Here is an 8,135-nt window from a genome sequence, read left to right on the forward strand (position 1 = left end):
TTGAAACCGGTTTGCTATAAAATAGATGACGCATGGCGATTAACATGAGGCGAGGTTGATCAGCATCGAAGGCATTATTATAGTTAAGTTTTTTAGTAGTTTTGCCTAACAATGCTTAGCTCATTATTTGGGAGGGCATCCGTTACATAAATGAAATAAGTTTCGGCTTGAACTTCCTGACTGTTTCTACTACCTTTTGCTTAAAGGTCTGCTAATGTAAATAATAGAACCCATTAACTTTGATCGAACCGATCAGCGTGTAAACGGGCTGAAAACGGAACGTATCGGTCTAGGTGACGTCTAACAGGGAAGTAACTCTTAGATGTTCCTAGGTCGTGGACACATTAGAAAGTACCCCGGTTAGTGGCTTAATGATGCTATCAAGGGTAAATGCAACTGGCTTCCATCACAGACTTCGTGACGAAGAACAGGTTAATCAACTTTAGGCCATGGTTATACTGTCTACCTCAATGAAAAAAGCAAAGCTAGCCTCCTATAATCCTATTTGTTTGTAAAGTGATCTTGGCACCTGGTTGTAACTTCTAACAGCGCTTTTATGCTGAAGCATATCAAGAGATTTGACCTATTTCCATGAAAAGGCCACAACAAAGAAATGAGCTTTCAACGTATCCCAGAATTCTATCAAAATACGTCTTACGAGTCGGGAAAGGGGGGTTACAGCATTGTTCATAACTGAGGTGTACAAATTGCCTTATCTCGGCGACCTTTTTGGCTCAGGAAATGACTTTAATTGAGCTTTAACGGCAAATATAATCATAGAATTAGAGAGTAGGATTTTTCTACTTGGCCTTTGAAATTCGTTTATGGGCACTAAGCCTCACATCTAATCTTTTGTCACGGCATCGCGGAACTTTGGTCAGCATTTTCTAACCGCTATGTTACACTTTCAGTTCACAAGTTCTTTTGTCCTTGGATCTTGGTCGGTACGTGTTTTGGTGCTTTTTCGATTAACATTATTGATCTTTCCAGGCTTGACCGTACACGAAAACGGAATTTGTCTTTAGTCCGTATGTTGTTATGTTATGAATCTGGGCTCTTGATGATAGTACAGGTGTGCTCAGGCCTAATTTCTTTTGGATTTATTTAATATCGAACTATATATATATATATGAAGCGTTTCGAAATGACCTCAGGAACGTGTCCAACAGAATTCGTCAATATTTTGACAATCAATGTGACAATGAGTAGAGTGCGAGAAATATTATCGTCTATGCTGATGCTTTCATTTTTAAGTTAATGTTTAGGTAATAATAATAATACGCATATACCCTAATAAACATAGTTTGTTTATTTTTTTTTTATTATATATACAAGATCGCCCTCATCAAGCACGTAAGAAAAGCTTACAAAACTCAAAGGATAAATTTACGTCGTTTTACCCTTCGTGAATCTACAACAGGCTACTCTTGCGTTTAGAGGCTTCGTTATTTAATAATGTATTTAGTGCTCGTCTGTTCCTGATTTCATTCTAGTATTAAGTGCGTCCCTTTCAAAGCAATCTTTCTTTGCTTTGTATCTGCTCCTTGACGACATTCAAAGGCAATTACGTTCGCGGATACCGATACGCGCTTAGATTATTATCCAGACATCAAAGTGCATTATTCTCCTGCTACACGAGCATATATCTGTATAAAACGAATTCTATCAATTTCCTTTTTGGTCATCGCCAAAACGAAATAAATTTCAAAGCGACACAGAGTCAGAATGGTCTTTCTTTTTGCTCTATTTTATTGATTGGGTTCTTCTCTTACGCGTCCTATTCGTTCATAGCTCGTGCATTGCTTTGCCTTTGTCGTGCAACGACCTTGTTCCCCGACTCGTCCATTGGTCCCGTGTCGATTTGCCGCCGTGTTCTCGAACGTAATTGGTAATTGGAACTGGCGAATCAATATGCAGCTTTCGTTGTTATTGTAAGGACCCAATTGAAACCTGGACAGGAATAAGGCAGCTTCGCTAGTCTTCCTTCAGCCTCTATCTGACTTGTCCGAGGTCTCAGTACAACAGCGCCACAAGAAGTATGGCGTCTTTTTACATGGGAACTACGCAGCACTGCTCGCCGACGGTCTAATGTCAAACGGACGTCCGCTGAAACAAGACTGTTCAATTTATATGAAGTCATTTAAAACCAAGCCATCTAACTACTCGTGCTTCACTCGTATCCGAGCGTCGCACGCAAACAAATGACTCAAAAATAAATCGAAGTTCGCGTATTTTCCTCACGCTGCATAACCGCGTGTGTACTGACTAAGCGTTGTAAGTGAGCTTTCATAAAATTTTAACTAGCTCAATTAAAGGTTCTAAATGTGCTACTTCAGGGCTTGAAGAGTTCGCTTTGCCCCCTGAGCTGGACTGTAACGTTAACGACGTATGCTTGTACTAAGTAAAAATACTGAGACACATAGCTCTTGTCCTAAAGATAGATAGGAAAGCATAAGGGATCGAACTAATGAGTAACATCTGTCTGTTGAGCTAATACGAATAGGACGAAGACATCTATAACCGACATTATCATTCGATGGTTTTTTTTTTAAATTTTCGTCGTCTTAAGAGTCCTCGTCTTTTTAATGCTTATATCTACAGCATTTCTAGAACTGGCCTGCTGTAACTCTTGCGTTTCCACCTTAATTATACCCATTTTAATAAGCCTGTGTGGTTATTTGTGTATGTAGCAGTCCTAAGCTCCCTGCCTAAACCTGCCGTTGTTGTTGGCTCTCTCTGAAACTATACCCACGCTACGAAAAGCATACTTATCGATCGCCTACAAGTACTCCCATAAAATAATTTTGTACCAGGAATAGCACGACTAATATGGTTACTGAAACTGTTCTCTATAATGGTAATCATGTCTAAACATGCTTCAAAGACATTATTTCGGTATATGCCATACACATATAATAGCTGCATTCACACGTTGAGGACCTTATGTGCCTCAGTCATTTATTTTTTCCTAGCAGTAGTTTCCAGTCAGTTTCAGGCCGGACGATGCACTCTGTCAAGTCTGGGATGGGAGCTGAATGATGTTACAAATTCTACTGGTGTGCTCCTCAGCAAATAAGGCAACAGCTGCACTTTACAGGCCACTATCAGGCAACATCAGGCCAAGCGTGCTTACGTATGTTAAGCTATGACAAACTTGTGTTTGTCTAGCACTGCAAATTGCGATGTTTTACTACTAACAATGGAACCGCAGAGCAAACACGTGTTCGTGATTCTCATGTTGGGACTGTCCTGGTGTTGCATATTTTGCATTAGGACGCATCTTTCAGTCAAAGTTCTACTGGGCAGACAATGTTTTCCACTATTCATTACGACCCACTTTAGATATGTTTCATGAAAAAGTCAAGTTCTGCATATCAGGTATAATCGACCACAACCGGCTCTACCAACAAAATAGAGATTGGAAAACGATCACAATTACTCCATTTGCGTGATCTAAAGAATAATCGGAACATGATTTTTAATAAATATATAGGTCATTTTCAAAAGTCCACAGGAATATCTGCTTAAATGTCGAAATCTATATATATATATATATATATATATATACACAGGCAGTAAAAATCTCGAGTCTGTAGCACCGGTACATTATAAAACAATATCAAAAGAACAATTAATATCTCTAACAATTCCGTGATTTTTGCATGTCTATGGTGACCACTGCCACTATCACATAATTACTGCGAAAAGATCCTGATGGGGGTTTTACAAAAACTGGGTATGTAGGGGCGCATCTGCACTAGCGGTTGTGCTCACTTGAGCTCGTCTACACCCGGATTCTATTAACATACAATGGAATATTTATTTTCCTTCTTTAGATTTTTAAGATGCAGACTTACCGACTCCGGAAGTTAGACGATCCTTACTCTGAAGAGTTATTTCCGGCATTTTAACGCTGCGTTAGTAGTACCTGGTAGTAGGCAAACTCGTTACCTTTAATTCATTAAGTCTAGGGACACATGTTGATCTAAGTTGGAATCTGGGCGTAGGCATACGGTTTGTTTCGTGATATCGAACTGACCGTCTGATGGAAGTCTCAAGGCGGTGCCGGACTTGAAGCTCGAAATATTGAGTCTAGACATCTTAACGTTGGCGCTGTCAATGTCAGCTATATGTTGATGATGATGGCCGACGTATGAAATACCTTGGCGTGCTGATGACGGTTAGAATTTTCCGACACAAGACTGTATACAGCGGTCATACGTAACTTGATGTTGTGATAGTTATCTTATTTGTCAATTATCTGGTTCCGTTCTATTTTGGAACTTAAATCTCTTTAGAGTTCGACTAGCAGTGTACTATCGACAAACGTGCTTTTAGTTAAGTTTAGAGTAAATATATAAATGTCCTTATACATAGAGCATTGTTTAATGTTTAATAGCTGAATTGCAAGCGTACTTATAGAAGCTGAAGTTTAAGATATGCATAAGGAACACGGATCTCGCATGCAAGTTATTTCAAGAATAGCTTTTAGAAGTTTGTAGTTCACACGACATTGTTGTAAAAAGATAGCTTAAGATGATTGAGACCGCCGAGAGAAGTATCACGTGGGACATTTCGTCACCTGCTTCACGGAATGATATATCAGCTTCAAGCTGTTTTAAAATATCTTCCATACTATTCAATATAATTCTACTGTCTGTTATATATATATATATATATATATATATATATAGTCGTACGTCTATATACAATAAAAGCGATTTAAATAAACTGTAGATTTAACAGTAATCATCGCGCCGTTAGTTAAAGTGACATTTCATCCTGTGGCTAGGGCTAGCCATTTGGGGTAATATTTAGCGACAAAATCGAGCATAGAAATTCAAAAGCGGAGCAAAGGTAAGCTAGCCTTACTATAAGCAAGAAACCTTAGACTGCAGCATTCGTTAACGGTTGGTCTGAGCAGCGCCATCTGCTGCCAATAGTTTAAAATGTCTTCAGCAATGATGTTTGGTACGAGCGCTAATATGTAGAAGGTATGAGGTTAAGAGAGCTAAGATGTACGACAGGTTTTGACTAGAAGCAATGTTTCACCCAATAGACTACCGGAACGTGCGTTGCGAAAAAACCGGGACAATTCCTATGATTTGAAGCTTTTGTCCAGTCCCACCTGACTCGAATTAACATAGGAAACGAATCTGGAAAAATATCAGGTAATCTAATGCACGAGTTATCTCACGGCGGCCGCAGCTTCTACCTAACGTACGACTCCGTGAAGGGTGTCAGGGGCGAACACTTCAGAGAACAAGTGCAACGAGAGACTACGACGTTGTCCGCAGTTGGTATTAGGAGGCTACCGGAAGATCGTTGCAGGTGCCCTTACCAATCATAGTTGAAATCCAGGTACGTTCTCAAAAAATTAGCTTACGATATTGCATAGTGCACGCCAGCTGACTCATTCTTGAGGCGAAGTATCCGATAAGATCGACATTCGAGTGGACAGATCTCGGAGTTGAAGAAGAGCGTAGAGGAAAGGCCCTTGCTTGAGCCCTATAGTCACGGGGCTAGATAGGGGTGTTTACGCTTCGTTCGTGGATCTATTGAATATAATTATAAGAAACAGAGCTTTGCTGCTTATTAGTAGTATATTGAAACTGTCAAAACGGTGCGCCATGCCAACACAGCGTGCCGTGACGTGAATATCATTACTAAACGTCTTAAGTGATATGGATATATAAGGGCGTTAAAATGCTGAGTAATGTGACTGAACAATTATAACAAGGTAACTGGATAGCTAAAGTTATATTATGGAATTACTGACATAAAGCAAAACTGCTCATTGTATGGTTCATTATAACACATAACGAGCGTGAGAAAGTCTGCTAATTTCTAAAGCATACGAAATAATCACAAATGTTCTCATACCCATACATCATTGCTCAATACATATTTCACGAGGATTTCGCATGTATTATGAGCTTGAAGGCACTTTATACTGCAAGCACTTTTGTCATCAATAATCATACCCATAAATATTGGGCTTGTCCAAAATGAAGAAATAGTTTTGCCAACCTTTAATGGTTTCATTGTCTGGGCCTTCACTCTGACATGTCTAGGTTGGCCGTGGATTATCATTGAAACAAAATACCCATCGCAAAATCTAGCGGAGCACTAAGATGTTTTATTGCCTGGATAATACTTACTTACACTTCAAGGTAAAAACAAAACCCAAGTTTAAATAAATAGCAAAGTAATGAAATACGGCAAAATATAGGGCAAAACGACGGCAAGTAGCTTATCAAGTTCTACCGAAAACCCTCCATAAAATAAGCGTATTGAAGCAGCAAAGTCTTATTAATTTGTATATACAGGATGTGGCGTTCGATTTCGGGCAAACGTGAGCTGGCTGTTTGTCGAGGCGAAGATTTTTCATCTGCTAATCTCCGCATCCGAGGAAGACTAGTCCTTTCGTCGAACAAAACAGCAAACTCATCCCGACGAAAACAGTGCGTAGTTTGCTGGGCTGAAAAACGATCGTCAAGGTTAAAAAGCTGTGTTTTTTTTTCGACGACCTATGTTATTGCTATGCTTCTGAAGAATTACAGAAGGGCATTTATGCGGCATGCTGGAGGCTACTCAATGGCGTTTAGACTTGAGGGGCTCGAAAACTTTTCAAAATGGCTCCGAAAAACACTTTTGATACAACCGACCTTTTTGACACACAAATTGAGGCTTGTTTCAAAGAAAATAACATTAGCTAGCAATTGGGTCGTCCAATTAACTTTACGTTCTTGCGCTTTTTGCACTTTGTGAATTTTTTTGGCCGTTGTAAACTTTTACACCCGTGTATATTTTCCCGTGTCATCAGCCCGAAACGTAATTCTGTTGGAATTCTTCACACGTAGCATGTTTGAGTGACACCTCAATAAGTTTACGCCCACCAATATCGCTTGATGCACGGCTATTACTAAGACGCTGTTTACGGGTTGTAGAAGATTTATCTTGACAATAAGTAGTTAACAGTTTAAATCTTGAATCGAAGCTGTAATCGTGGTCCTTATTAGACCGTGAAAAATATCATCTCGAACGCACGAAGAACCTGTTGAAATTTCTGTCCTTGCTTAGACATAATCCCAGAAAGAATTCGTAAAGATGTATATATATACACAAGGTCACTCAGTATTACTCGTATAGTTTAGGGTAACAATATTTTATAACAGGGCTGCATTTTGCGACACTTTTTTTTCCGCATCCAAAATAGACCCGTACTCTGAAATCGTAAATCATTCACTTGGATATTATCACGTAAATTTTTAATAAGCAAGTTGTATTTAAACATAGAAAATTAAAAAATTCGGTAATTTACAAATACAGATTTCGTCCTGGCACTAAGTAACAGGAACGATTCGCCATATAACTTACGAAAATCAATCTCGTTGAAGACGAGTAGCTGAAAGTTATAGTGGAAGCAAACCCATCTCAAAACGGGTAGGTGTTCACCTCGGTCAAATTAATAAAATGAAAAAATTAGACAAAAAGTGGGTATTTGTGCAGAATTGTGATGACAAATCAATTTTTCACAATAATCGCAGCAAATCATAGTAGCAGATACATGCAACCTAACCAGCTGGGCATTACTTTGAAACAAATATACAGCTGCAAAGGCCTATGGTGCCTGACTGGTGGTCTAATGCAGCTGTTATCCATGACAGCTTTATGGGTCCTGGATCGTCGATTATGGCTGAACTATACTGCCAACAATTGAAGGAGGCGATTAAACAGCCAAGGTTAGCAAACAATATCAAAGCGTATTTATTGCATGGTAACGTCCAACCCCACACCTCGAGAATGACACCAGTAAAACTTCAGGTGATAGCTGTTCGTTAGACATCACTCCCATAAATTACATTACCATTTTTATAATTTTAACAGGCTCTTGATAGGAAAACTGTTCGGATCTCAAAATGATATAACAACTGTTTTTCGAGACTTTATAAGATTTTCGTATCTTATTCTCTTCCAGCAGCGGATGGATAGGTTACCATGCAAATGACATAGGACCATAGATAATAATAATAATAATGATACTTTGGTAGAAAATAAACGAACTAAGCCTGTGAAACAAGTTAGAGCTCATTATAACCTCGTTCATACTAAACGTCCTTGCGAATTACTTA

The 8,135-nt window shown here is 39.0% G+C and overlaps 1 long non-coding RNA gene across 1 annotated transcript; it reads left to right on the plus strand.

The window, feature by feature from the left end:
* Nucleotides 1-775: 775 nt before the first annotated feature.
* Nucleotides 776-8,101, plus strand: LOC147758951 (uncharacterized). The gene is made up of 3 exons (XR_015318492.1): nucleotides 776-944; nucleotides 5,172-5,361; nucleotides 6,330-8,101. It is a non-coding gene; the product is annotated as an uncharacterized LOC147758951 (long non-coding RNA).
* Nucleotides 8,102-8,135: the final 34 nt, after the last annotated feature.

This window comes from Varroa destructor, unplaced genomic scaffold (genome assembly GCF_002443255.2).
Source record: "Varroa destructor unplaced genomic scaffold, Vdes_3.0 BEIS01000001.1, whole genome shotgun sequence".
NCBI lineage: Eukaryota > Metazoa > Arthropoda > Arachnida > Mesostigmata > Varroidae > Varroa > Varroa destructor.